The sequence below is a fragment of the Sturnira hondurensis genome, unplaced genomic scaffold, assembly GCF_014824575.4.
Source record: "Sturnira hondurensis isolate 20B ecotype Veracruz unplaced genomic scaffold, ASM1482457v3 Scaffold0004152, whole genome shotgun sequence".
Taxonomy (NCBI): Eukaryota; Metazoa; Chordata; class Mammalia; order Chiroptera; family Phyllostomidae; genus Sturnira; species Sturnira hondurensis.
The window spans coordinates 8432350-8458535 of record NW_028076783.1 but is presented as its reverse complement, the minus strand read 5'-3'; the positions used below and the strand labels follow the sequence as shown (position 1 = coordinate 8458535).

At 36.8% G+C, this 26186-nt stretch overlaps 1 protein-coding gene across 3 annotated transcripts in view; it reads right to left on the bottom strand.

Annotated features, from left to right (window-relative positions):
* JAKMIP2 (janus kinase and microtubule interacting protein 2) overlaps positions 1-21591 on the bottom strand; it is a 136744-nt gene extending 115153 nt beyond the window's left edge. For all 3 annotated transcript variants that reach the window (XM_037044984.1, XM_037044982.1, XM_037044983.1), the window contains exon 1: positions 21300-21591. The gene's annotated coding sequence lies outside the window, so the exon portion shown is untranslated. The remainder of the gene's footprint in view (positions 1-21299) is intronic.
* Between the last annotated feature and the right edge of the window lie 4595 nt (positions 21592-26186).

Below are 26186 nucleotides of genomic sequence, written 5' to 3'. Positions count from 1 at the left end.
TCTTTGAATTTCTATACAAATCTAGAGAACACCTTTGAGAAGTCGCAGATTTCATGAGACATGTCAGCTAAGTCAGGGACAGCACCCCAGTGGCTCTGGGAGTCAGTGGCCTGGGTCAAATCTAGCCTCTGTCACTTAGCCACAGCCTAGTCACAGAACCTCTGGACCCTGGTTTCCTTTTCCATGAAATGAGTGATAATATAAGCCAAAAATTTTTTAACTGCACATAAACTGTATCATGTGTCATTTAACCTTTGAAGGACAAATTTACCTATTAAAATGTTTTCTTCATAGACTATATTTTAAGTAAAAGAGTTCGATGCCGTAATGTGAACAGTTTAGTAAACAGAATAATATGGGTCCCTGAAATTTGACTCCTCTGATTAAAATGCCACAAGACCAATAATGAGAACATAAAAGTACTGAGGCAATCAAAACACTGTCTATTATTTTTCAATTTTACAACTTTATCTAAACAGTTATACAGAAGTATGTGACACTCTCTGAGGAACAGAAAGTGGGGTGCACAAGGAAGAGACTAGCAGAAGATGACATCATAGAGGGGCGCAAGTTCAATTTTTAGGGCTGTGTAAACTTGGATGAGGAATCTGTCTTGATCAGACAATTTTGACGTGAAAGTTATAAGCTGATTCATATTCAGAAGCATTGCTCCATTTTCTGTGGGAAGAGTTTACTGTGAGAGAGGGAGAACACACGACCCTTCCAGGGGTCACAAAGGTACTTCAGGCAGGGAAGATGGTGGCTCTAACTAGAAAGGGAGAAACAGAGGTGGAAAAGTGGACCAAGTTAGGGAGCGTTTTGATGTACAAGTAACAGGATTGCTAATAGATTGGGTGTGGGGTATCAGGTAAAGAAAGAACTCAAAGGCAAACTGGCTTAAAAATGTTAGAGGGTCAATGCCACCAAATAAGATGGAGACTGGGGAAGGATGAGTTTGTGCTGAGTGTGACATGGCCACATGTTGCCCCTATTAAATTCTACTTCACCCCTATTAAGTCTGAGAGACTAGCATACACAGTGAACATGTTAAGTAGGTGACTGCGTTTGAGTCTGGACTTCCCAGAAGTCAGGACCAGAAATGAGAGTTGTCACCCCTGTAGATGAGAATGCATGAGATTACTTGGGGACAGTGTAACTAAAGAGCAAACAAAAAATGGGCCACATATTAAACCTGACAAGGTCAGGGGAGGCCTGCATGGTGGCCTTACAGACTCAGAGACCTAAAGCTGCTACAGAGGATGGTCTGAAAATAAAACTTCCTAACTAAAAGGAGGTCTTTGCAGTTAATTCTGGAGTGGTATCTTCCCTGACAAAGGTCGCTCTTTCTCTTAATTGAGCCTGTCTATTGTCTTTTTGCATGTAGGATGATATGCTTTGGCACATCAGGGTAATGTCCTTTCTTCCCCCACCTCTCAGGACACAACCACCAGAGCAGAGACCGCAAACCCCCTCATTGTTATTTTTATCATGTTAATTATTGACTATCAACTATCCTATACCTACAAGTGTAAAAGAAGTATGTATCTTTTCCTGTTACTTTTTGTCCGATCCCAAAGATTTCCCTCGTTTTGCTTTCCCTTGCTTTCTTAATCTATCGTTGATGAATTTTGTGTACACCCCTTTTATGTTCCCCTTTGATTTTGATGAATAAAGTAAATGGTAAAACTGCCATTTTTTGGAGCATTTTCTTGATCCATTGAGATTTTGCTTCCTGGCAATAGTCATCAGTTTGGCTCAAGTAAACTAAAAAATTCTCTACTGTTTGGAACATTTCTAAGTGACAAAAGTCTAATGAGGTCTATGCCTGAGCCTTGGTGACCCAAATTTTTAAAGTAGAAAGTAAAAAAGGAACCAGACAGAAGAAAGGAGAAGAGCAAGCTGGTGAAATAGGAGAGATAATCGGTAAGTATACTGTAATAGAAACCACGAAGGAAAGAAACATTAAGAAGGGACTGGTCAACAGTCTTATCTGAGAGGTCAAGCTAAGAAAAGGTCAAGATTTTAAAAAGAGCTAAATAACTAGAATTTGGCATTGCAGAGGTTCTTGGGGACTTGATAAATTCAGTCTCCATGGAGTAATGGGAATGGAAGCCCAGCAAGAGCGAGTCCAGGAGGAAGTATCAGCAGGCAGGTGTAGATAGTGTTGAGAAACAGCTTTTTCAACAACTCTTTCTGTGGAGGGCAGAGTGAAATTGGGAGACTGATTATAAAGGGGATGCTGAGGTCAAAAGATAAAGTGTTTAAGGCATGAGATACACGAGTGTATTTATGTGCTGATGCCAATAACTGAGTTAAGAGAAAACAATGGACGTTTCAGGGGAAAGAGAATGAAGAGATTTTCTCCAATGCAGGAGAAAAGACCTTGTGAACGTGAGAGGGAATGGGATTCAGAATCCACAGGTGCCTCTCTGTCCTCCACAGCCACAGGGACACTGTTCCACTGCGAGAAGTGTGAGGCCCTGCACAAATTCATATTGTATCTAATTATAACTATGACCTCATACATGTGTTAGGGTGGAAGGAAGTATAACAGAAGAGTTAAATGAGGGGTGTAGGGTTAAGAGTTAAATGAGGGGTGTAGGGAATCTTTCTCCCTCTAGTGTTGCTTAATAACTGTTTTTATAACAGAATTTTTTTAGTGAAAGATTCTTTAAAAAGCTCCTAAATCAATGTATTCTCATCAGTTATTCAGCAAGAAAAGAGCCGACAAATTATATCACTGTTTCTGATTTATGCAAAACACACAGGCTGCTATATTTGACAATGAGATGCTCCTGATGATAAACACTATATACCAGCCCCAGTATTAATTCTTCATGGAGTTAATAAACACCTACAGTCTTTCTATATGCCAGTACTGTAAGAATTGTATAAATATGGTTAATTGGGGGGCAGCTAGCTATGAAGCTTTCTCCTGCTTCCTGCTAAGCTACCACATTTGAAGGGGAACCTTCTACTCAGCATTTCCTCTGTAAATATTCTGCTCTGCAGTCTCCTGCTGGAGCCAGTTTACTTGGGCTTCTCAACATCCTTGAAGCACTGCAGGGAATATGGCCTGGAATTGATGCTTCCCCTTCATTGCCTTTTGTCTCTGGAGTCTGGTGCCTCCACATTTGGGAGAGTATTTTAATTTAGAGGCAGAGCAGAATCTCATATTGACAGAGAGATGGTGGGTTTTTTCCCATGCACAGAATAGAGAGAGAACAGCCATGTATTTTGGTCTTCAACAGTGTTCCTGGGATAGAGTAGCAGTTTAATGAATTGGGCACTTGGAGGTTTGATACAGTCTTGGTGGTGGAAAAAAATACCCTGGAGAAGACTCCAAGAGAGGAAGAAAAACTTGGCAGGAACAGAGAAGACCACTTAAAAACAGATAATCTAAAATAGATTATATTTAATGTTTCCACCACTACCTCAACTATGCCAACAAAGGAAGAGCATGGAAAGGTAGGAAATAAAATAACATGATAAATGAAAGACCACATTTAAGTGACCTGTTATCAACCATTATAACAATTGGTGAAATAATTTAGAGACCTAGAGGCAGACAGCTTTGACACTAACAGCCATGTGGCCTCAGGAAAGTAGGCAAACTCTCTGAGTTTAGTGACTTCCCATGACATATGAGAATATTAATATCGATTTAACAGGAGTAGTGATCAGGCTTACATGAGATAAGATGCAGAACACCCATCATTGTACATGATATACAAGATTCACTCATGAAGTAGAGGCCTGCTTCCACTTCTGGAAAGAGGAAAAGAATTGTAAATTCTTCAAGAGCCTTTCAGTCCAGTTGTGGAAACAAAGTGAGAACATTTGAAACAAGGAGAACAATTATGCACTCAACAGTACAGTAGTGATCACAAGTATGAAAGGAATTCAGACAATGGGACATGCAAGTGCGCTGCACTACTCCGCCAGCCAAAGATTCATCTTACATTCTGAGGATCCAGGGTATGAAACATACAACAGCAAGTCAAGAAGAAAGGATGTTGAAAAGGGTCAGGAGGGACAGGGAATACTGGAGCAAAGATACAGATAAATAATAAGGACATTGAATAAAATTAAGCAAAAGTGATAAATGAAACTCTACAACTAATCTATAATTTATGGAAAGAGCAATTCATGCTCATAACACACTAAAAAAAACTAGACTGAATAAGAAGTATGACATTGTAAGTATGTGCTAAATAAACACTAATAAATGATAATAATGGTTTATCAGAATTCCTTTTGTAAATTAAGAAAAAGATCCAGGAATGTAAAACAATAGGGTATATTTTCCAAACGAGAAATGACCCCAATATTAATTTGCATGATTATTAGTAGACAGGCCATCAAGGAAGCTTGGGTCTTCTTCTGTGGATGGTGGTGGTGTAATCACTTTGGTTTGCTTGACCAGGTTTTGTGGCTTCCCTTTGTTACAGCTTTAAACTTGGCAGGACAGCTTTGCTGGTTTTCATTTAGCTTATCTAAGTCCTAGAGTTTTCATTTCCTGCATAGATTTATGGTTCATAATTATTTTAATTCACATTAAACCCAGGATTTTGCAATGCCAGTTCTGTACTTTCACACTGTGTCACACTAGGTCACCCTTAAAAAATTGCAGTTGGAATATGTAAATGTGGTCCCAAAACAGAGACTGTGGGCAAAGAATATCTGTTCAAGTCAAAAGATACTCTGATTTTACGAGAATTCTACTGATTCAATGTGCAACAGCAAAAGGTGTCCTGACAAATGGGAGAGAATCACTCCCCCCAAAAAAACCCCTGTACCCTTTCATTTAATTTTTTCTTCTTTCAAGGCAGAGCTATATTTATACTTTGATTAAAACATTACACATATGGCAAGCTGACTTCCAACATGGTCTCTGCAAAGAAAAATCTAAAAAGTGATTTTCTGAATATGCAAGAGCAAATATTTCATAGGGCAGAGAATGCTCCTGCCTTGGGGGTCTACTTACTGTGCACTCATAATGTTGAGTGGAAAGAGTCCTTAAAAATAATCAAATATGACCCTTTAAATTAGCCAGAAAATCTCTCAACAATATCTCTGTCAATCAATCATTCACTTTGAACATCAGCACTTGCGGATCTGGGCTGAAGTCAAGAAAAAGGAGATTCAATATTGTATGCATTGGACTAATTAGCTTAGCAGTATACCACATTATATGGGTTTTTAGATGTATGGCTTGGATTTAATGACCTTTTGCTAAACTGAATGGCAACATTCTCTTTCTTTCTCTCAGACACACACACACACACACACACACTTAAACACAGTGAAAGAAAAAAGTGACAAAGAGCTTTATTACCTTGGGAAACGCATATTCTGACACGTGACTACCAGAAAATGTGATGGAGAGCCACAAGGTCATAAACACATTTACAGTTGGAAGAGTCCTTCTTGGAGGTAATATAGCCCAAGACTGTCTTTTTACTTAAAAGAAATAATGAGTTTAAAAGATTTGCCAGGGTTTTAAAGGTTTCTTGACTATCGAGAGAAAAAGAATTACAGATTATTATTTTCTTATCCTCACCAGAGGACATTTTTATTTTATTTTTTTATTTTAGAGAGAGAGGAAGGGAGAGAGGAAGGGAGAGGGAGAAACATCGATGCAACAGAAGCATCATTTGGTTGCCTTCTTCACACCCAGACCAGAGATACACACAGGGACAAGGGATCATAACTGTCTGGACTGGGTGTCGCACACCCCCACACCCCCACAGGGTACGAACCTGAAACCCAGCTATGTGCCCTGACCATGAAGAGACCGGCAACCTTGCAGTTATGGGGACGCTCCAACCACTGCGCCACACTGGCCAGGGCAGAAGGACAGGTTATTTAACACTGAGGTTGGAGTACTAATAATCATAGCTCAGAGAGGGAAAACCACCACAGTGAAGGCAGGTAAATCAGGGTCAATACTCTCATTAAACACTCAGTGACCTTTTTCCCTCCAGATTTACATTTTTCTTCACTTTCTGAGTTACTTTTTATGTATTAAACACAGGATAAAAACAATAACGAAAGAATCCTTGACTGTTACTGGAATCAATGTCTCTAACACGTCTTCCCATGCACATGGCCTCATTAGATTCATATACTGGAAGAGTTTAAAGGGGGAAAAAACTTTAGAAAGCCATGTGTAATTTCCTCTTCAGAATCAGAACTTAACAGTCGTTCCTTACTTCATCTGATTGTGTTTTCTGACATTCCAAGTGATAAAGACTCAAGTAAGTGAAATGCAGAGCATAGCAAACTAGTTGTGCTGCAAACTGAATTGTTTGTGTGGCTTTGTTTTACTTTTTAAATCCGCACTGTGCTTCTCTAAAAAGATCACTTATGGGTTGATTCAATGTCACTGGTAGCATTCTTTTCTTAACTTTAAAGTGAGGTAGGTTATAACACCCTCTCCCCACCCACTTGCAGGCAAATAAACTCAATCTTTTTGAATTTACTGTTTTTCTTCATTCACATTACTTGTCTGATGTTCCTAACCAAGCTTTCTGGTACAGATTTTCACATGTTTGATACCCAGCTTGCAAATGTCCTTATGTTCTCTGATAAAGGCCTCCTTGTCTCTTGGCCTAATTTTAGTGTCTAAATGCTGCTGCTTACTGTACCTTTGTTCCCCACTCTCCACTCCTCCACACATACACCTCACTTAGAAAAACACGTTGTAGGTGTTAGAATTACTTTTAAACTTCAGTTTTCTTTGTATTAAAACCAGAACCATGCATGTAAAGAATATTCATTTGCATTCAGCTTGAAGAATAAATTACACTTCTCTCTTAATTTGAAATGTTACACTATCTCTAGTATCTAATCAAACAAATTCACCAGGTGATGTCACAAAAAAGATGATCTTTTGTCAGAATTCACATTAGAAATTAGATACTTGAGTTATCTTACAATTTCTCAATTGAGGTGGGTTTTGTCACGGAGTATTAAAATATACAATCTAATGGACACTATTAAAATGCACAATTTAGCTCTAGCTAGTGTGGCTCAGTGGATTGAGTGCCAGCCTGAGAACCAAAGGGTGGCTGGTTCGATTCCCAGTCAGGACTCATGCCTGGGTTGCAGGCCAGGTCCCCAGTGAGGGACACACAAGAGGCAACCTCACATTGATGTTTCTCTCCCTCTCTTTCTCCTTCCATTCCCTTCTTTCTAAAAATAAATAAAATATTTAAAAATTAAAAAAACAAAATGTGTAATATATAATCAGAGGAAACAGTCACTAAAATCATTCACATTTTGTTTTTATTTCTTCCGTAAAGAACACACATAATTTAGCTAAAATAAGACTATATCCTGATGACAGGAGTTCAGGTCCTTCATGGTGGGGTAACTGGGTCTATGTCTGAAAAGGGAAAGAGTCAGAATTTTTAATAATGTGTGTGTATTTTTGTTCTTACCCCATCTATCCTTTTTGTTGAGGTCTTCGGTAAAAATGAATTTTGACTATATCACATGGAGTTTTAAGCCTGGAGTTTTGTATTATTAACCCTGATTTTAATAAGTACCAGGAAGTAAAACCAGCAGAGTCTGATGAAAACAAGATGATGAATATCCAAGTGAAAGTTGAAAATTTTAGTTTTTTAAGAAATTAAATATTTTGGCACATAAACTATTAGTGGTATGAGTTATATCATTGGGTTTCAACCAATTTTGTGACAGGATCTTTTTCCAAAAACTTCAGGGGGACATCCAATAGGTGTTACATACAGAGAGCCTGCATCCCATCTTCCCAGCCTTCCCTTTCTCCCTCTGGCTCCTCAGGAACACTGTGGGTGTCCATGGGAACCCGGTTGGAACCTCTGACACAGAGCAAAACCTGCACCTTTTAGAAGCCCCAAACTGTCACTCTAAATAGTTAAATAGTTGGGTTTGTGGATGATTTTAAAATTTTGATGACAAAAAACGTTAATTTAAAAATATTCACCTGATTTTGCTAATGAAATAAGGTAAATGCATTTTAGTGAATTTGAAAAATACCAAAAACTCAATGAAGAAATTTCTCATACCTTACCATCCAGAATTAATTATTCCTGTTAATATTTTGAATTACACTATTTTGGTCCTTCAAAAAAGCGAACATGCATTTGTGTAAGTTTTTCCTTTTTCACAATTGGCATTAAATTACATCTTTTGACTTCTGGACTTCTTTTTTTAACTTAAATGACAAATCTTACATTCTTCTCTATGTCACTAAACCTTTTTCTACCACATACTGTTACAGGGCTTCCCTGTATTCCAAAGTTGGGATAGGTCACAATGAACATATTGTGTACAGCTGAACTGTACACAGAGGAAGACAAACCAAGGTTTCAACCTTTTCTCACCAAAACCCATACTTGTCATAGCTCCTGCTCTTCACTTTTGCTTCACTAAAAGCAAAAGATTTAAACAATAAATTCTTTAAATTGCATTGAATTTAGCACCATGGAAGCTATAAGTATACAGAAACAGTATTGTTCATGACATTAACTCTGGAATTTGTGCTGCTCAGTCTGTTTTGCAGTTGGGAATATTTTCCAGAGATGAAATTCTGGTAAAACTATTCTCTGAATCTCTTTAAACATGAAGAAAATGTTTGTAGTTTAAGAGTTGTCAAAAAACCAACACAAAATATTTTCTTGCATTTCTATTGCTTGAAAAAAAGTAGAAAAGATGATTAGGTACTTTTCTTTTATTAAAATATATTTAATTCCTATTTAAATGTCTGTTTTAAAAATAAAATCTTTTCAGGGACAACTATAAAGGACACATGGACAAAACGAAGGAAGGCTGGAAGCAAGGAAAGGAGGTGGGGATGGCTGGAGAGAGGTGGGTGGTGGGAGGCAAATGCAGACAACTGTAATTGAACAACAATAAAATAATTTTACAAATAAATGAAATCCTGTATTGTATTCTACAAATACACATTAACTCACACATGATCTCTTACTAGTTATTTAAACACAAAATCTTCAAGTGACTTATTTTAGGACTAGGATTCATTTGGTTCCTTTTTTTTTTTTCACTGAGGAAACTGTGGGTATGTGGATTTTGTTCCTCAGTGTAAATTTTAGCAGAGTCTTGCTATCTTTCACTTAGTAAGTATGGGGTCTTGGTTAATATATTTAACAATAACAACATTAAATATATATGCGCCTTTCTCTTCATTAACTTTAATTTTCAGGAGCACAATCAAATTTCCATAACAATAGTAAAGTGGGATAGCTCATCAGTTATGAGTGACTTTGGATTCAGACAGATTTGACTTCAAAATCTGGTTGTATCAGTTATTAGTTAAATAATCTTTAGTAAGAATTAAATTGCTGCCCTGACTGGTGTAGCTCAGTGGATTGAGTGCCAGTCAAATTCCCATTCAGAGCACACGCCTGGGTTGTGGGCCAGGTCCCCAGTGGCTGCGGGGTGGGGGGGCAGCACAGAAGAGGCAATCACACATTGATGTTTCTCTCCCTTCTCCTCTCTAAAAATAAATAAATAACATCTTTTTGAAAAAGAATTACATTGGCCTACCTAAGTAAATCTTATTTAGCTATGTATAAAATAGGTATAACTACTGCCTCCTAAAAATTGTGTTGGTGCAAGGTATGTGAGGATTTTAGCGCTGGGCTTGGCACCTGGGCAGAATAGTAAAATAAAAACCAACACATTAACTAATTGACATTAACTAATATTAATGTCAAATACATTTTGAAAAATTTTTTCTTAGATATTTTAAGCTGAATTTAGTTCAAAAATTAGATTGATGTGCCTCAATAATCTCTATTTACTAATGTAAACATTACTGTATTTGGCTCCTCAACTGAAAGACATCATTTAGGTGGAGAAAAAAAGGACTGATTACCAATTCAGATCCATCCTCCTCAACATGCGCATTAGCAGTTCAGGTCCACTAGCTAGAACAATATAACATGATTCACAGGGGTGAATTCTCAAACACAAAGCCTCTGATGGAAACTACTGTGCTACTTATGTATTCCATGTAAGTGTTAAATATGGTAATATTATAGTTAAATTTGGTCCTTTTAAAAACATAAGCTCCTTTTGGACAGGGAGTGGGGCTAATAATCAGAGTCTATGAATGCCTCCTATTTTGAGGAACTTCAATTAGGTTTTTATGGAATTGGTAATGATGATAATGATACAGATGCGGGAAGTATTTATTCATAAACCCTGCCAAAGCTCCTGGTTTTCACATACCCATTAGTTGTATGTGAAAGCAAAGACTTGGCAAAGATAACCAAAGGACCTAAGTCACCCAAGTGCCTGAGTTAGGACTTACAGACCAGGTCAGGCCAGGTCATAATTCTTTGGCTCTGATTCACATTACTAATGGATCCTGTGGCTGTTTGGGCCAGCATCTTATTTAAAATAATCTAAAGTAAATAAATCTGGATTTGAGTTCTATACTTTACACTTAGTAGTTAAGTGATGTTGAATACAGGTAGACTCTCTGAACTTTACCCTGAGGATAATTATGAATAATATAACATAATGTAATATAATAAAATAAACATTATATAATAGTATCTCTATCTATGTGTTTGTCGGATTTCAAAAGTTCTTCGTAACTTGTAAAATAAAGTATTAAACACATTAACTGTTTTTGAAAAATGCCTTAGCTTGCTAATTACAAAAGAGACAAAACAAATAATTGATAGGGTATAGGAGGAAACACCTGAAGCAATCTATCAAATGGTGTCACTGTGATTACCACCAAACCAGATCAGCAGCCTTAAATTTCATACAGATAGTACACTGTTATCAAAGGCTTACATACTGGGTTATTCTTTACATTCATTTTCAGCTTCCATATTAATGAAATCTGAACATTTCCATGAAAAACAAAAACCATGCTTAACTGGGAAATAACGTGGTATAGTGGAATGAAAATGGGCTAAACAGGGGTCAAAACCCCAACCATCTCAAGGGCCCAAGAGTTAATGCCAATTAAATGAGGGGGCAGGAGAGCTGGGGGTCAAGGAAGTACAACCCCCACCCAGAGGGATATCCATTACAACCTCCAGATATGTTTGTCATGAGGACACGTAGGCCTAGTAATGCCAGGTCTTATTTTCTAAGAGGAGAAAGATAACTCAGATGGTTTTTGAAATATCAAAATCATAAATTTTTTGGCTAAAAATCATAAATTTTTTGGCTAAAAATTTGTTTTTAAACATACTGTGCCAGAAGCATATATATTGTTGTTTACAAACACTTACACATGAGATGTGTCCAGTTCACAGTTTCAGTTTTTAACCACTCTGCTACATAATCGGTCCTGACTTCAGTGCCAGCATTGAAGTCCCTAACTGCAGGGCTTTGGCTAGAAAATTTAACCTGAGCTTCACCTTCCTCTTGCAATGTGGGCAGAAGAATGTTTCTGTTGTTAGAATTCCAAAAATGGACACGGATGAAAACAGTGTAACAGATACAAGACAGGTGCTTCAAAGAATTTAACTCTTCTTCCTCTTTTCCTAGATAACCTAGGGAAAAAGTAAGCCATTCTGTTTTCTTCTTTTTGTATGTGTTATAGTCACAGCATGTCAGAAAGCCTTGTTTTTAAGGTCAAAGCTATTCCACTCATTGTTGGAATAAATTGCTCTACTTGAATTATGAAGAAAATTTGAAACTATGGATATCCTCAATTCTTGTAAATAGAGATGAGTCAGCATCAAGTCTGAAAATTTTTTCAGATTGACCAAGGGAGAGTGCTGTTTTGCGAATTTACTGTCTCCTGAACAAAAGGTTTTTCTTCTGTTTCATCAGCTACTCTCAGTCATAAAGACCCTTGTGTTAGTCAAACAGCATTTAAGGACATCAAGAAGGTGGTTAAGTGATATAATACCATGTGAGCTGAGAACAGATTGATTCTGCTTAGATTACTGTTCACTACACAGCCAAGGATCAATATTTCAAAGCAAGAGGGTTATATAAAATAAATTTGGACTGTTAATGTTTTCAAACTATACAATGTTGTGAAAGTTCAGTCGGCAAATGACCAGTGATTGACTAGAAATATTAATCCTGTCTCTTTGCTACCTTCCAGGGACCTTGACCATACCGTTTAGGTTTGACTTCAAAAACCATAAGCAGAATGAAAGAAAAATGTAAAATTATATGCCACCATTAGGAGAAACTGGAAAATATGAGGTAAACCCCTCCAGATAGGAGCATTAGAATGAATTAGGCTTGTATAAGCATGGTTTAAAGACTGTGCTCCATCGAGGATAAAAACATGAAGGTCACCCATTGGTGGAAGAATCAATCTCCCTGTTGCCAGCTGACATTTTCCTTTTTCTTGTTTCAGAGTGTCACACTGTACCCTGTGGCCCTAAAAACATGGACAATCTAACTAAGAGTGCAAGATGGCTACATATTTCTCTTATGCAAAACTGACTAGGGAAAGGGTTTCTTGTTACATTTTTTTTTAATTAGGGTTTATTTTTAATGATTATTAATGTTTTAGGTACCTGGCTCAAAATATTATCAATTCTAAATTTTGCAGATGCTTTTATTAAAAGAAGTGCTTTAAAAATAAAAATGTTATAATTAAAATGTTTTCCTTAGTACAGCAAAAAAATTATATGTTTTCTAAAATTCAAAATTCATTTTGTGGTTAATTAGCTACCACTTAATTCCTCCTTAAGAAACACAAGGGATAACAACTGAGCCAATGGAGTGGGGGTAATTCCTTCCTCTGGGTCTAGGTAACTGGGGCAGAACAGATGATAGAGAACCCCAGAGGTTCCTGAGTACCAATTTTCATAATCTGCATCACCTAGGAAATTCACAAGAAAGCAACATGCAATCTATAATATCTTTATTTTATTTTTAAATATTTTTATTTATTTTTTTAGAGAGGGTAAGGGAGAAAGAGGGGGAGAGAAACATCAGTGTGAGGTTGATTGTCTCTCATGTGCCCCCTTCCAGGGACCTGGCCTGCAACCCAAGTATGTGTCCTAGAACAGGAATGGAATAGGCAACCCTCTGATTCTCAGGCCAGCACACAACCACTGAGCCACACCAGCCAGGGCTATAACACCTTTAAAACACCTAAATCCTTCTCTCTGTCTTGACAGTGCCAACTGGCAGAATTAGAATCTTGTAAATTAGAATTCACAAATTCTCATGTGAATTCAGTGTTGATTTTCAATGTAAACTCTCCAGACTGGTTATTCTTACATAAAAAATGTTATCAATTATATTGTTATTCTTTTATGTTTGGTGGTAGAATGACACTATATCCTAAATTTTATAGAATGGTACATATTTAAAATATTCTCTCTGGTTGTTTCCATCAGTATTCTTGCATTAAAAAAAACTGATTTTTGCTTTGAAATATGTGTTCAAATCAGGTATATCTAATCTATGAATAGTTTATGAGACTTAAATATGGATCAGTAATGACTATAAAGTAAGAACTTAGCTCATTTTTGGAAGTTACCTCTCTCTATGCAATGTTGCACAAGAAAGAGCCAGATAAGAAATGTGGGTGAGAAAGAAACATGTGCTTGGTTTACATTTTCATTGTGGTTATAATGGATAGCATTTTCCAGAGGAAAACTTCCAGTTTGGAACAGAAGGCATGATGAAAATACCATCCTTTTTTCTTAAGCTCATGCTGGCAAGGCTTTTTTAAGATTTACAATGATCTCAGCAAAATATCCTTCATGAAAATAAGACCAATGAATTGTTTTCTGACTAGACAGGATCCACTAAACTTAGCCTTAGTTTTCTATGTAGATTATAATTGCAGTTGGACTCCAGAATTTCAAGCAATGCAGTAAATGATCTTGATACAGATGCCAGAAAAAGAAGGGAAGACTCTTCCCCACACTTTATCAGCATTTTAGGCACCAGGAGAGCTGTTCCCATTGGTTTGAAGATATTTCTCCATATTTACTAAGTATACCTCACTCTTGCAAATTATTCATTCTATATTTGACTTCAAAACTTTCATGAAAGCAAGATGCTGCCTTAATTTATCTGCTGAGTGAGATTATTACCACCATTTCTGTTTCATCTTGATTTTTTGGATACAGATATTAAGAAAGATTTGTATATAATTAGTGAATTTATTAGGGTGGATTTCTAGAATAGCATAATAGCTATGAGTATGTATTATGTAATTTGGTGCTAATATTAATTAATTGCTAATTTATTTTGATAAATTATGTACACTGAAACCAAAGGTATTCCCTCAATGGTGTCATTATTCCTGACTTGCAATTCCTTTTGAAACAGAATAAAAAGAACCACAAGGGAGGAAAAGAAATATCCACAGCTTTTCTTATTTATGTCATAGCATACAGTGAACAATTTTTAATGATGGAATTTTGAGCGTTGTGCTGTGTTATGTTTAAAAATTTGGTTTTCTTTTATCACAATTTGAAATCTTGAGAATATCACATATATGAATACAAAACCCATTTTATCTTTATACCAAAAATAAAAGAATAAAAAAATGCAAGGAACTGCTAGTGAAAAGCTCTTCAACAATCTTAAACCAGAGGTACTCCAGGCAACAACCCATCCATTCATTCACTCAACCAGTACTTACTGAGCACATTATATGTTGTGCCAAGTCATTTGCTCTTAACAGTTTCATTTTTTACCCTCATAGAGTTTATAATCCACTGAAGGATAGAGAAAATCAAGTAAGCAAATAAATAGCTCTACAATTACAACTTTGATAAATGCTTTAAGGGAAACAGTGTACAAAAAGTAATATATGTGTGAACCTCTAAAAGGAGTCATATTAAAGCTCAAACATAAATTATAAGAAAAATCCAACTATTCATAATTTAAAAGATGAAGAATCTATGAGTGGGTTTTCATTTAAAAACTTTATGCATATTAAAAACAGAAACAGATTAATCAATACAGAGAACAAACCAATAGTTGATGGGAAGGGGTGGAAGGAATGGATAAAAAAGGTGAAAGGAAATAACAGATCACACTCCCAGTTCTGACATAAATAAGTCAGGAAGATGTAATGTACAACATAAGCAATGAAGTCAGTAGTATCATAATAACTTTCTTTGGTGGCAGATGGGTAATAGGCTTATTATGGTAATCACATCAAAAGGTATATAAATGTAGAACCACTGTTTTACACATCTGAAGCTAATATAATATGTCAACTGTACTTTAATAAAATATAAAGCATAAAAATAAAAAAATATATGCTGATTTAAGGACTATACATGCCAAAAATGTATCTTACTTTAGTCTGAGAAGTTATGTAACAGGTAAAGTGTGTCATTTATATATTTTTTCATAAAAGACTTGAGTTGGTCACAGAGGTTAAGACTGCAAGATGCCATCACCATATGGGGAAAATAACATGAATCTAAAAAAGACTTGGTTTTGTTTCTTAACTGCTATTAATGCATGCACCTGGTGAAATTCCTAGTGATTCAAATAGGAATTTCACTGACTGTCAGGGCTTAAAATTCATTCACTATCAGCGAACAAGAGATGACAGAGGTTCATGTAATGTCCATTGTGAGAGGCAGTGGCAAGTCTGGGTAAAATCTCTTATTTCCTGAAAAATAATGCTTGATTCACAGCTGCTGTAAATCAGTAATAAGTACCTCAAGGAAAGTGTGAAGAGCCCCAAGTGGGGAAAACAGAAAACATCTTGGATCATCAAAAAAGGCACAGAGAGATTAAAAATTTAGTAGAGACATATTTCATTAACATGGAAAAAGAACCATCAAACAATGCTTAGAGTATGACCCATTGATGAAATTGTATGTGTGAGGTGTTTATACTGTCATATAGGGGGAAAAACCCGAGCAGGAAATATTTCAAAATGCTAAGAGGAATTATTTCTTGAGGGTAGGCTTATGGGTGATTTTCTCTTTAAACATTTCAGTATTATCATTTTTTTTCTTAAGAAAAGCATGCTTTTTACATGTGAAAAAAAGCCTTTAAAAGACAACCTTGAATTGTACTGGTGACTATTGACTCAAGGCAGAACGTCTTTCATGTGACAGATCTCACTCGGACTACAAGGTAATGAATGCGAGATGACAGCTCAGATGGCATCCTCTACTCTTTGGCCAATGGTGAATCACCAAACAGTCAGACAAAGTCTGTGCTAGGGCATTTGCAAACAAAGGGAGACACCAAAAGTTAGATTATTTTGAAGAAAGGTACTACTTGACTTTTGATATTTCAGAAAGGCCTAAAAGTATTTGTCCAGGGAAAATATCAGGACATTGTTGAAGTGATGTATATTTATTTATTATTTAATGTCATGTTTGTTTTTAAGAACATGTAGATGGAGAGATGTTTAGTATATATATAGATGGAGGTAAACCTAAGTTTTTTTCAAGGTGCAAAGCACCAAATAAAATTACTACCTCCTAACTTCTCATTAAAAATAAAATAATACTTAGTCATAAAATAAGTACACATCAGTCCAACAAAGTTCTAATTCTTTTTCCTTAGACAAATTCTTCTGTGCTTTTTTGAAATATTAGGAATCCCAAATTTTCTCCAAAATAAATTTTGTGTGCACCTTTTTTTGGTCTAAAGCCCTAAACATATACTTGGTTTATTGAGCAAATTCAGTATCACACACACACAAAATCATGGCATCTGAAATATTCAAATAAAAACCCAAATAAAGCCCTAGCCATTGTGGCTCAAGTTGGAGCATTGCACATGGACCGAAAGGTCACAGGTTCAATTCCTGGTCAGGGCACATATCCAGGTTACAAGTTCCATCTCTGGCTAGGGTGCATGTGAAAAGACAATAGATGTTTCTCTCTCACACTAGTGTTTCCATCTCTGTCTCTCTCTCAAAATCAATGAAGCAAAAAAATGTCTTCAGGCAAGGATTTCAAAAAATCCAAACAAAAATGAGCCACACTTAATGCAGATTTATTATATCTGATGTTTTAAAATTCAAACTGGCAAGACAATTTTGTTAAATTTCCTCATGTGGCAGACTTGGGCTTATGAGATTTAGAGTCCATCCTAGTTAGAGAGCATTTATCAAACTCGAACCTGAGCAAGTCTTACCTAAGACTGTTTCCACTTATTTAAAACAATTATAGTGGTAGCATTTGTGGGATATTAGTAAAAGATAAACAGTGTAAAATGGCTGAGAACTACAAAAGATTATATTAATATAAGGCGTGATGATTGATATAAAGTATGTTATTTTTGTCATTACCTTTTTCACATGTGTGCATCTTATATCTTCCAAGGATGTAATTCATTTAAGAGGTATACAAGTAGTTGTTTTCCAATTGATTAATTCATCTCATTTGAAAACACATTTTAAGTTGGAAGATTAATAGCTGGGATGTGCAAACAGGAGGAATTGTAAATGACCTCAGAAGAATACCCAAGTATAAATTCAGTTTACTTGTTTCAGTAAAAACTGACTGTCGAGTCATTTATGTTGAAACTTCCATGATAAATTTTGTTTTCTTTTAGGCCCCAACTGTGGGGTAAGAAGCATTAATCTTTTGATAAACCTATGAGAAATCAAGAAAGCCATTTTGTTTCTCCAGATGCTTTCTAAGTCACTCTGATGGAGACTTGAAGCATGTACATAAAAAGGAAATATGTTTTGCCCTGACTGGTGTTGGTTGGGTGTCCTACCACAAAGTAAAAGGCCACTGGTTGGATTCTAGGTCAGGGCACATGCCTGGGGTGCAGGTTCAGTCCCTGGTCAGGGTACATAGGAGAGGCAACTGACCAATGTTTCTCTCTCACATCAATGTTTCTCTCCCTCTCTTTCTCCCTCCTGCCCCTTTCTCTAAAAGTGAATAAATAAAATCTTTAAAAACAAAAGCTGAAATATGTTTTGAGGTCACCTGAAGAAATAAAAAACATCCTATCATAAAGTGAGCAATTAGATAATGTGTTTTATTCCAATTAGAACAAGTTTTACCAAAGTTTAAATACCAGTCAAAATATTCCCTGTCTCAATAAGAATGGCATTTTCAAGATAGTACTGGAGAAAAGGATATTTAATAAAATTAATTTGCTATTACACAGCACATTTAAACAATAACTTATACATACATTTATATATTTTGTTTTTCCTCACATCAATTTGCCGGCTCTGGAATTATTTTGTATCTAGACCACATAAAACCACATTTCATTTTTCAAGATTAGCCCTACAGAAGAGAAGAATTTTTAAAAAGATTTTACTCATTTATTTTTAGAGGGGAAGGGAAGGAGAGAGGGAGAGAAATATCAATGTATGGTTGCCTCTCACGTGTCCCTCATTGGGAACTGGCCTGCAACCCAGGCATGTGCCCTGACTGGGAATCAAACCTCGATCATCTGGTTCACAGGCCCGTGCTCAGTCCACTGAGCTACACCAGCCAGGGCTAGAAGGGAAGAATTTTAATATGGTATCACATTCCACAGAATTTCTGAGACAGGGCTCTAGTGAACTGACCAATGTTCAGTTCCCTGCATTCTGACAAGATGACATGTAAATTTCTCCATGCAGATGACCAACTATATTTCTTTAAAAATGTCCCAATTCTGTAATTTAAAAGTCCATCACAAAATGGAGTTTTGCTGTTATAGGTCTAGAAGTACCTGATATATTAAGCAACTGAAACACACTCTTAAATGGACAGTTTATTTTAGAAAAGGAGGTTTTAAGACAGAATCTAGTTTATCCCAAATAAATCCATGTCTAGATCATACTTATAGAGGTGTTGATGAAAAGAATGCATTGCCTTATCTGGTTACCCAGCTGACAACTCACATTTGCTATCAGGAAGTTCTATGGATTGTACTTAAAATCTTCATCATTCCTAATGGAGTTGAATCCCACTGACCATATTTTAAGCTCAAAAAAAAAAAATGGCAAGAAGCAATGACTTATGTACAAACCCTCATCTCTCCTGAAGCAAATAATTGTCACTTCTCCATATGAAATTATCCTAGTTTCCTTATCCTTTTTTAAATTAGAGTTCAACTTGTAATCCTTTGAATATACTTCATTTTTCTGTGGCTCCTCCATGAAGGCCACATAATCATCTCAAGCTGTAGGACCAAAATCTGTATTCCTGTCATGGTCTGACCACACAGCTGAGGCATATGACCATCTGCTCTGTGTCTAGGGTTTACAGAGATTTGCCTCTGCTCAGATTGTACCTACTTCACCTATAAAACCATGTCCAAATGAAAAGTCAACACAAAGGAAATAAAACAAAGCATAGAATAAAGTCCACTATAACATGTCTTAATTCTTTAAAGGTTATTGTACTGGTGAATACTGAAATTGTCATTTTGGGAGGCAAAGTTATCACCAGAAAATTCAGGATGCAGCATGTTGAAATTTTTATATGACATGGAAACTCAGTAACTTTCCTTGCTTGACTTTAGGTAGCTGTTATAAGTAGGCATATGGTAGCATGACTTTACAGAGTTGTGAATCTACACAATGTGATATGCCATAAGCATATTAAATTCATTCTTCCTATTAAGCTGCTGAAGAGCTTTCCCATATATAAACCAAATAAGATAGTTATTCTCAGAGAAATTACATTATAAACCTGATTCAAATATGCATAAACTTTTAAATGAAGGGTGGCCATGGGTAAAATAAAATGAAAGATTAAAACCAAAAATACTGATATTCTATACTGTAAAAAATGTTTGCCCTGACAATGATAGTATTAGACATGACATCTATGGATAAAACTAGTCCATATGATGAATATAATATTATTAACACACTTTTACCTGCAAAGATTTTTCTGGCTTTCATTCAATGACATCCATTACCCTGGGTAGCAATGAAGCCCTGTACCCTGTTCATTTCAGGCAACTTTAGTCTCCTGAGCTGCCTTAAAGCCTTGACATAATAAAAGGTCAAATAGACCCCAGTAAACATTTGTAAACTACAATATACTTCCTCCCCCTTTGGGGCTGCAAGCCACATATTCTTCTGCTGAGCTTTACTCCTTCGTATTTCATTTCATTTTATAAGCAGGCGGATTTGGAAAGGGGGTACTTAGGGAACACCTAGATTTTTCAAAATGACCCCACTTTCCTTCTTGACCACCTAAAGAAGTAAATCCATGATGGAACATTTGAGAGAACTCTAAAATGGTGCCTGGATACCAAAGGAATGAACAGCAAATAGCAGCACTATTAAATAAAATGAATGCATTTCACCATCCAGCTCGCCTGTGCCTTCTGAGACACAAGGCACAAACGTGAAAGGGTTGGGGTAGGATTTCAAGAAAGCTGATTTGTTTCAACAATCATTTGGCAAGATGTTGTTCACAAATAATAGCACAAGCCACCTCCCTTTCTGATCATTGTCAAGTCAGGGCTCTCAAATCAACCCCCACAAACCTAATTAAAAATAAAGAAAAGAGGCAGGCTATAAATTTGCATCAAGGGCTATGATACAGGATAAATGATAGGCATCTGCCTTAATTGGTCACAAGAAAACTAAGGGGCAACAACAAGAATAAATCTCGCATTAATCCAAATGAAACCAATGAATAATAGTACAAACCAGAAGCATAGTTTCAAAAATAAATTACTTCCAAGCATGCAAGGGCATTTATAACCCATAAAAATGATTGCAAAGAACATTCTGCATATAAATATGTTTCATAAATGCTCTATAAATACTAAGTAGCATGTGCATATATAATATGCATATCCATAGAGTATACTTTTGTATATTCACAATCAAATCTATGTACGAAAAATGAAACTGTATCCAGCAAATGGTTTCTCCAAAAGAGTACATTAGAATATGGAAGAGAATGCTAAATTTCTAGGGCCGCCTTTCCTAAGCAATAAAGGAAATAAGCAAAACCACCTTATAATTAGGCAGGGGACCTTATGAGGCACCGAAGGTGTTTTTGAGGAAGGCCCAGCCCTATAAGTGGGAGCTGCAAATGAAATGATTCCTTTCAAAACACCAATTTCTTGTTGGCTCTTTTTCTACTCTCTGATTCTGTTGCTAAGCTTGGAAGGAAAGGAACCAGTGGCTCACTCTGCATTCAAAGCCCATTCCAGATAAAATCAGAACACCATTTTTTTTTAAGCAGGAGCGAATGCCTTCTTACTCCTCTCTTCCTGGTAACCTTCCTCTAGGTTACCATCTCCATCCCCATCTATGTCTCCACGTCTGTCTCTCCTACTCTGAGAGGGTCATTGTTCACACGCAGGCCACAAATGTATACACGGGTCATTTAATAGCAAGCTAAGCCAAGAATATAGCTCCACTGTCTCCTACTTACCTTGCTGAGACCGGGAAAAGCTGTTGAAAGGAGAAAGAGATGCAAACTGAATCCATTTTCCTTGTGACCGAGCCGCCGGATGCAGCCTCCGAACCCAACATCAGCAGCGGCTGCTGGGATTTTTTTCCCTCCGTCTCTGGCTGGCGACGGTGCGAATAGGAACCACCCTTCCAGCTCCACTAGAGTACCAGCAGTGAAGGCGGCAGCAGCACCAGCATCACCACTTGGCCTCCTCCCTCTCGGAGGATGGGGTGAGCTCAGAAGCAGCCAGGAACTTGCAGCAGACACCTCCTCTGGCTCCTCCTCTCCTGCCCCCACCCCTACAGCTCCACCCCTGCTGCAGTGGAAGCTGCCTGCCCCAGCAGCTGCTGGTTGTCATGGTAATGACCAATGGTGAGCGACCAGACTACGGGGGAGGGGAGATGTTTGGACCGGAGGGGAGTGAATTTGAGCTGCTGCGCTCTGGGATGCTAGTGGTCTTTCCTACCTTGGACTGCGGGTCTTTAAAAGTGGGGCAAGGTTGTATAGGCATGGGAAGAGAATAGTTTAAATTGAAACGAAATCTAGACTGTAACCTACAAAACTGCTCAACTATCTGTGCACTTTCTATGGTTTCCAATAAAATGTATCAAATTTGCGATCAGAAAAAAAATAACAAATATGGAGAAACTTATGTCGTATAATAGGAGAGTATTATCACTCCAAAAATGTTTGTCCTGTATAGCATCTTTTACTAAATGCCACTTAAGGTTGTTAAAAAGTGGGATGCGTGGCTGGACTTGGCAATAAAACAAGAGTCCGATTTCTTGGCATGACTTTCCCTTGCTGCTTTCAGGGTCACTGGGTGGGTCACTGGGTCTTACTGTTTTTCCAGCTCCCCCTGTGAAGAAGACCCAGAATTAATTGGCACTACCCTGTGCAGATGGAAGCTGAATCAGAGGAAACAGAAATTCCTTGAGCAAGCAGGGTTCTCAGTAGCACAAGTTGGTAGACAGTTCCAAACATTTTTAGTGTCAAACTCTTGGAGTGTTCCTTTCCTGCGGTAGATTCCATGCCACTTTCATGAATGCTCTTTTGGATCTCCCAAACCAGCTGGGAGCCAGGGCAGCAGGTAGGAAAAAGGGAAGTGAAATCAGCAGGGTTGAATTCTCGGTGAGTTCTCTTTGTGACTAAATTATAGATGACACTAGTATTTATCTCATGCAGTGGTTGTAAAGGTCGACTGAGATAATGCACTAAAAGCCTTTGCCATGTACTTAGTGCACAATAAATGGTTACTACTATTATTAGTAGAACATTGGATTCATATCTTAATCCAAGAAATCAAAGGAATATCATGGCAATTGCAGATACAAGAAAAAATAAGGTGAGAGAACACTTAAAACATGTTATCTGTGATAATGATGATTACAATGAGGATGACAGACACAGGGAAGCCTCTGAGAGATTAAAAGTTCTCTAAAGTGTGACAGCAGGGCATGGTCTAGGTCCTAAAGGAGTCGAATACATTGCCTGAATTCACACAGCTAATGAATGGCAGAGCCAGAATTAAAACTCTGACTCTTCTCACACTGGCATCTGCTCTTGTTTAACCATTACATTTTTCTGCCCTTCTGCCAGGGAGCAAAGATACTCTTTGTTCTTAGCCTATAGGGTTATTGATAGGTTCAAACGGGATTAGCACGAGTTTCAGAGCCACACAGCTGGGCATGACACGGTTTGGGCCATGTTAACTTCCCTGAACTTTTGACGTGTCTTCTTCACCTGTGAAATGGCACTAATCCTAGAACCTCATGGAGTCATTGTAAGAATTAAATAGGATGATATGTAGAGATCATCAGCACAGCTAGTATGTACTAAGTGTTCAATAAATGTTAGCTGTAAGTATTTGTTACTCATTCTTACATAATTAGTATTAGCACCTGAGAGACTTTTTCCTGCACTGAAAAAGGCCTTGATGCCAGGGTTTTATTCTGACAAAACTGACTTAAAGGCATTTTGGTTGTCATGGAAAGAGTTTCAACTTACCTTCAGCACTAGGCATGCCCTCTGGGTCCTCTCCGGGAGGCTGCACCTTGCCCCAGCGGCTAGTGGCCCCTGCCTCCCACCTGAGCACAAATAATCTCACAGCCCACACTCACTTCCACATCAGCACCACTGCCTGGGATTTTCACAATAGGCGTCTTTTCCACGAGCATTTCTGTGCAATTTTGTCATAAAAGGTACTGTAAACTCATTGACAGTTTGTGTTGTTTGGAGGAAGAGGGGTCATTTCTCCAGTGACAAGTCAACCTCCGTAAAAAAAGATAAAATAACTGGTTGGGGGAGGTTGTTGTTTTTGTTTTTGGTGGAGTGTTTTGTTGGGACAAATTTCTTGCAGTTACTTCCATTTCTATATTATATGTAAATCTTAGCTAGCCCTCATAATGGTCTACTCAGATACTGATAGACATGGGCTTATGGCCTTAAAACAGTATTTCTTCGAGATGATGAGAACTTTCCCCAAGAGTTTGAGACACTATGTCGAGGGCAGAGTTGAACCTACATTTCCTATAGAACAAAGATAGGTGCTTAGATACAAACAACAAAATAAGATCAGTTGCTTGCATAGTATTGCCATGAAAGTACAGACATTTTAAATGTATTCAACTATTTTGTGTTTCTCAATAAAATCTTTTGAATTTTGTTATTCATTTTTCATGTTCCATTTTGTTCTTTTCATGTCTCTCCTTTATTTGTCATTTTTTATCTTTTTACAGCAAAATTGTCTTACCGCCAATTAATTAGTAGAAAATGCTTCCTGCAAAGAAGCCTTGGGCAGAAGTTCTTGTACCAGGAGCATCACGTAAGTGAAGTTCTATAACAGAGGAATGAGTTGTGATGATCTCACGTCTTTCAGTATTTTTCTCTGCATTTCATCCTCTGCTGTCTTCACAGGAAGAGTGTTGAAAGGAAGCAGAGAAGAAAGCTGCAGGTTGTAGAAGCTTTCATGCTTGTTTAGGTGACAGGATGGCCTTGTGAGGAACATCGCACCTAGTGTCCAGGGCTGACTTGGTTGGGGTGATTCTGGTTTTCTCTTCCTATCAACACAGACAGAGTCAGCTGGGGGAGAGAAAAGCATTCTGTGGGACCTGTTTGAACAATTCTGCAATTTAAACATTCAAATACTACTCTCTTGTTCTTTTCTTTATTTGTGCAGTGCAGTTATCATTATTTAACAATGCCAGATGATTATTTAATCATTTTTAAATATTTAATTATGTAGAAGTTATTTTTATTTAGTAACTTGTTACTTATTTACTTTAAAATGAAATTTGTTTCTGGCTTTTAGCAGAACAGTAATGAAAATAGGCGTAGTAGAGAGAGTGTCTTTGGAGAAAGGAACTTAAAGCAAAACCATACTTTTTAAAAAAAAAGTAAAACAGACTTCAACTGTATTTGTAATAATTTTTATTTAACAAATTAAACTGCATTTTATTTTTTTCTTCATTGCCATACCCTCTCTCACCATGCTTTATTTTTCCATAGTATTTGTCATCTAATATACTGTATTATTTATTTGTACTTAAATTTTTTTTAACTGTCTCTCCCCACTGAAATTTAAGCTATGAAAGGGTGGGGATATAAACATTTTTTCAATGACAGTTGACATACAATGTTATATTAGTTTCAGGTGTATAATACAGTGATTAGACATTTATATAACATATGGAGTGATAACTTTGGTAAATCTTGTCCCATTTAACACCATACATAGTTATTACAATATTCTTGATTATGTTCTCTAGGATGTACTTTATTTCCCCATGACTGTTTTTATAACTGGAAATTTGTACATCACAATCTCTTCCCCTTTATCACCCATCCCCCATCTCCCAACCATCTACCATCTGGCAACCATCAATTTGTTCCCTGTATCTATGAGTTTGTTTCTGTTTTTGTTTATTCATTTTTTTTTATTCCACATGTAAGTGAAATCATACAGTATTTGTCTTTTTCTGTCTGACTTATTTCTCTTTGCATAATACCCTCTAGGTCTATCCATTTTGTCATAAATGGCAAGATCACAAGATCTCATCTTTTTTATGGCTAACAGTCCATTGTGTATATGTACCACATCTTCTTTATCCACTCATCTATTGATGGACACTTAAGTTGTTTCCATACCTTGGCTATTATAAATAATGCTGCAGTAAACAAAAGTGTACATGTGCTTTTTTTTAAACTAGTGCTTTGGATGTTTTTGAATAAATACCCAGAAGTACTGCTGGGTTATAATGTAGTTTTATTTTTAATGTTTTGAGGACCCTCCATACTGTTTTCCATAATGGCAGCACCAATTCACAATTCCACCAACAGCATGTGATGGTTCCCTTTCTCCACACCCTCACCAACATGTTGTAGATTTATTGACGGTAGCCATTCTGACAGGTGTGAGGTGATATCTCATTGTGACTTTTATTTGCATTTCTCTGATGATTAGTGATGTTGGGCATCTTTCCATATGTCTATTGGCCATGTGTATGTCCTCTTTGGAGAAACGTCTACTCAGGTCCTCTGAAGGTTGGGGGACAGGGTTTGTTTGTTTATTTGTGAACAATGCCCCCCTATATTAAGTGCTCAATAAATATTTCTTGAATGAATATGCCAGTAAATAAATATAATATCAACAAATTCTGCATTGAATCATGATTATATAAGTTATTATAATAATTTTATAGTTATATATTTTTAAGTATTGAATGATAATTATTTTAGTTATATACATGCATATTAGCACAATGTCTATCTAACCCATATCTTAAATATACACAGCTATTAAAATGGAAATGTTTGTACATGCATATTCATCTAGCATAAAGTCTTCTAGCATATCGCCAGTAGTAT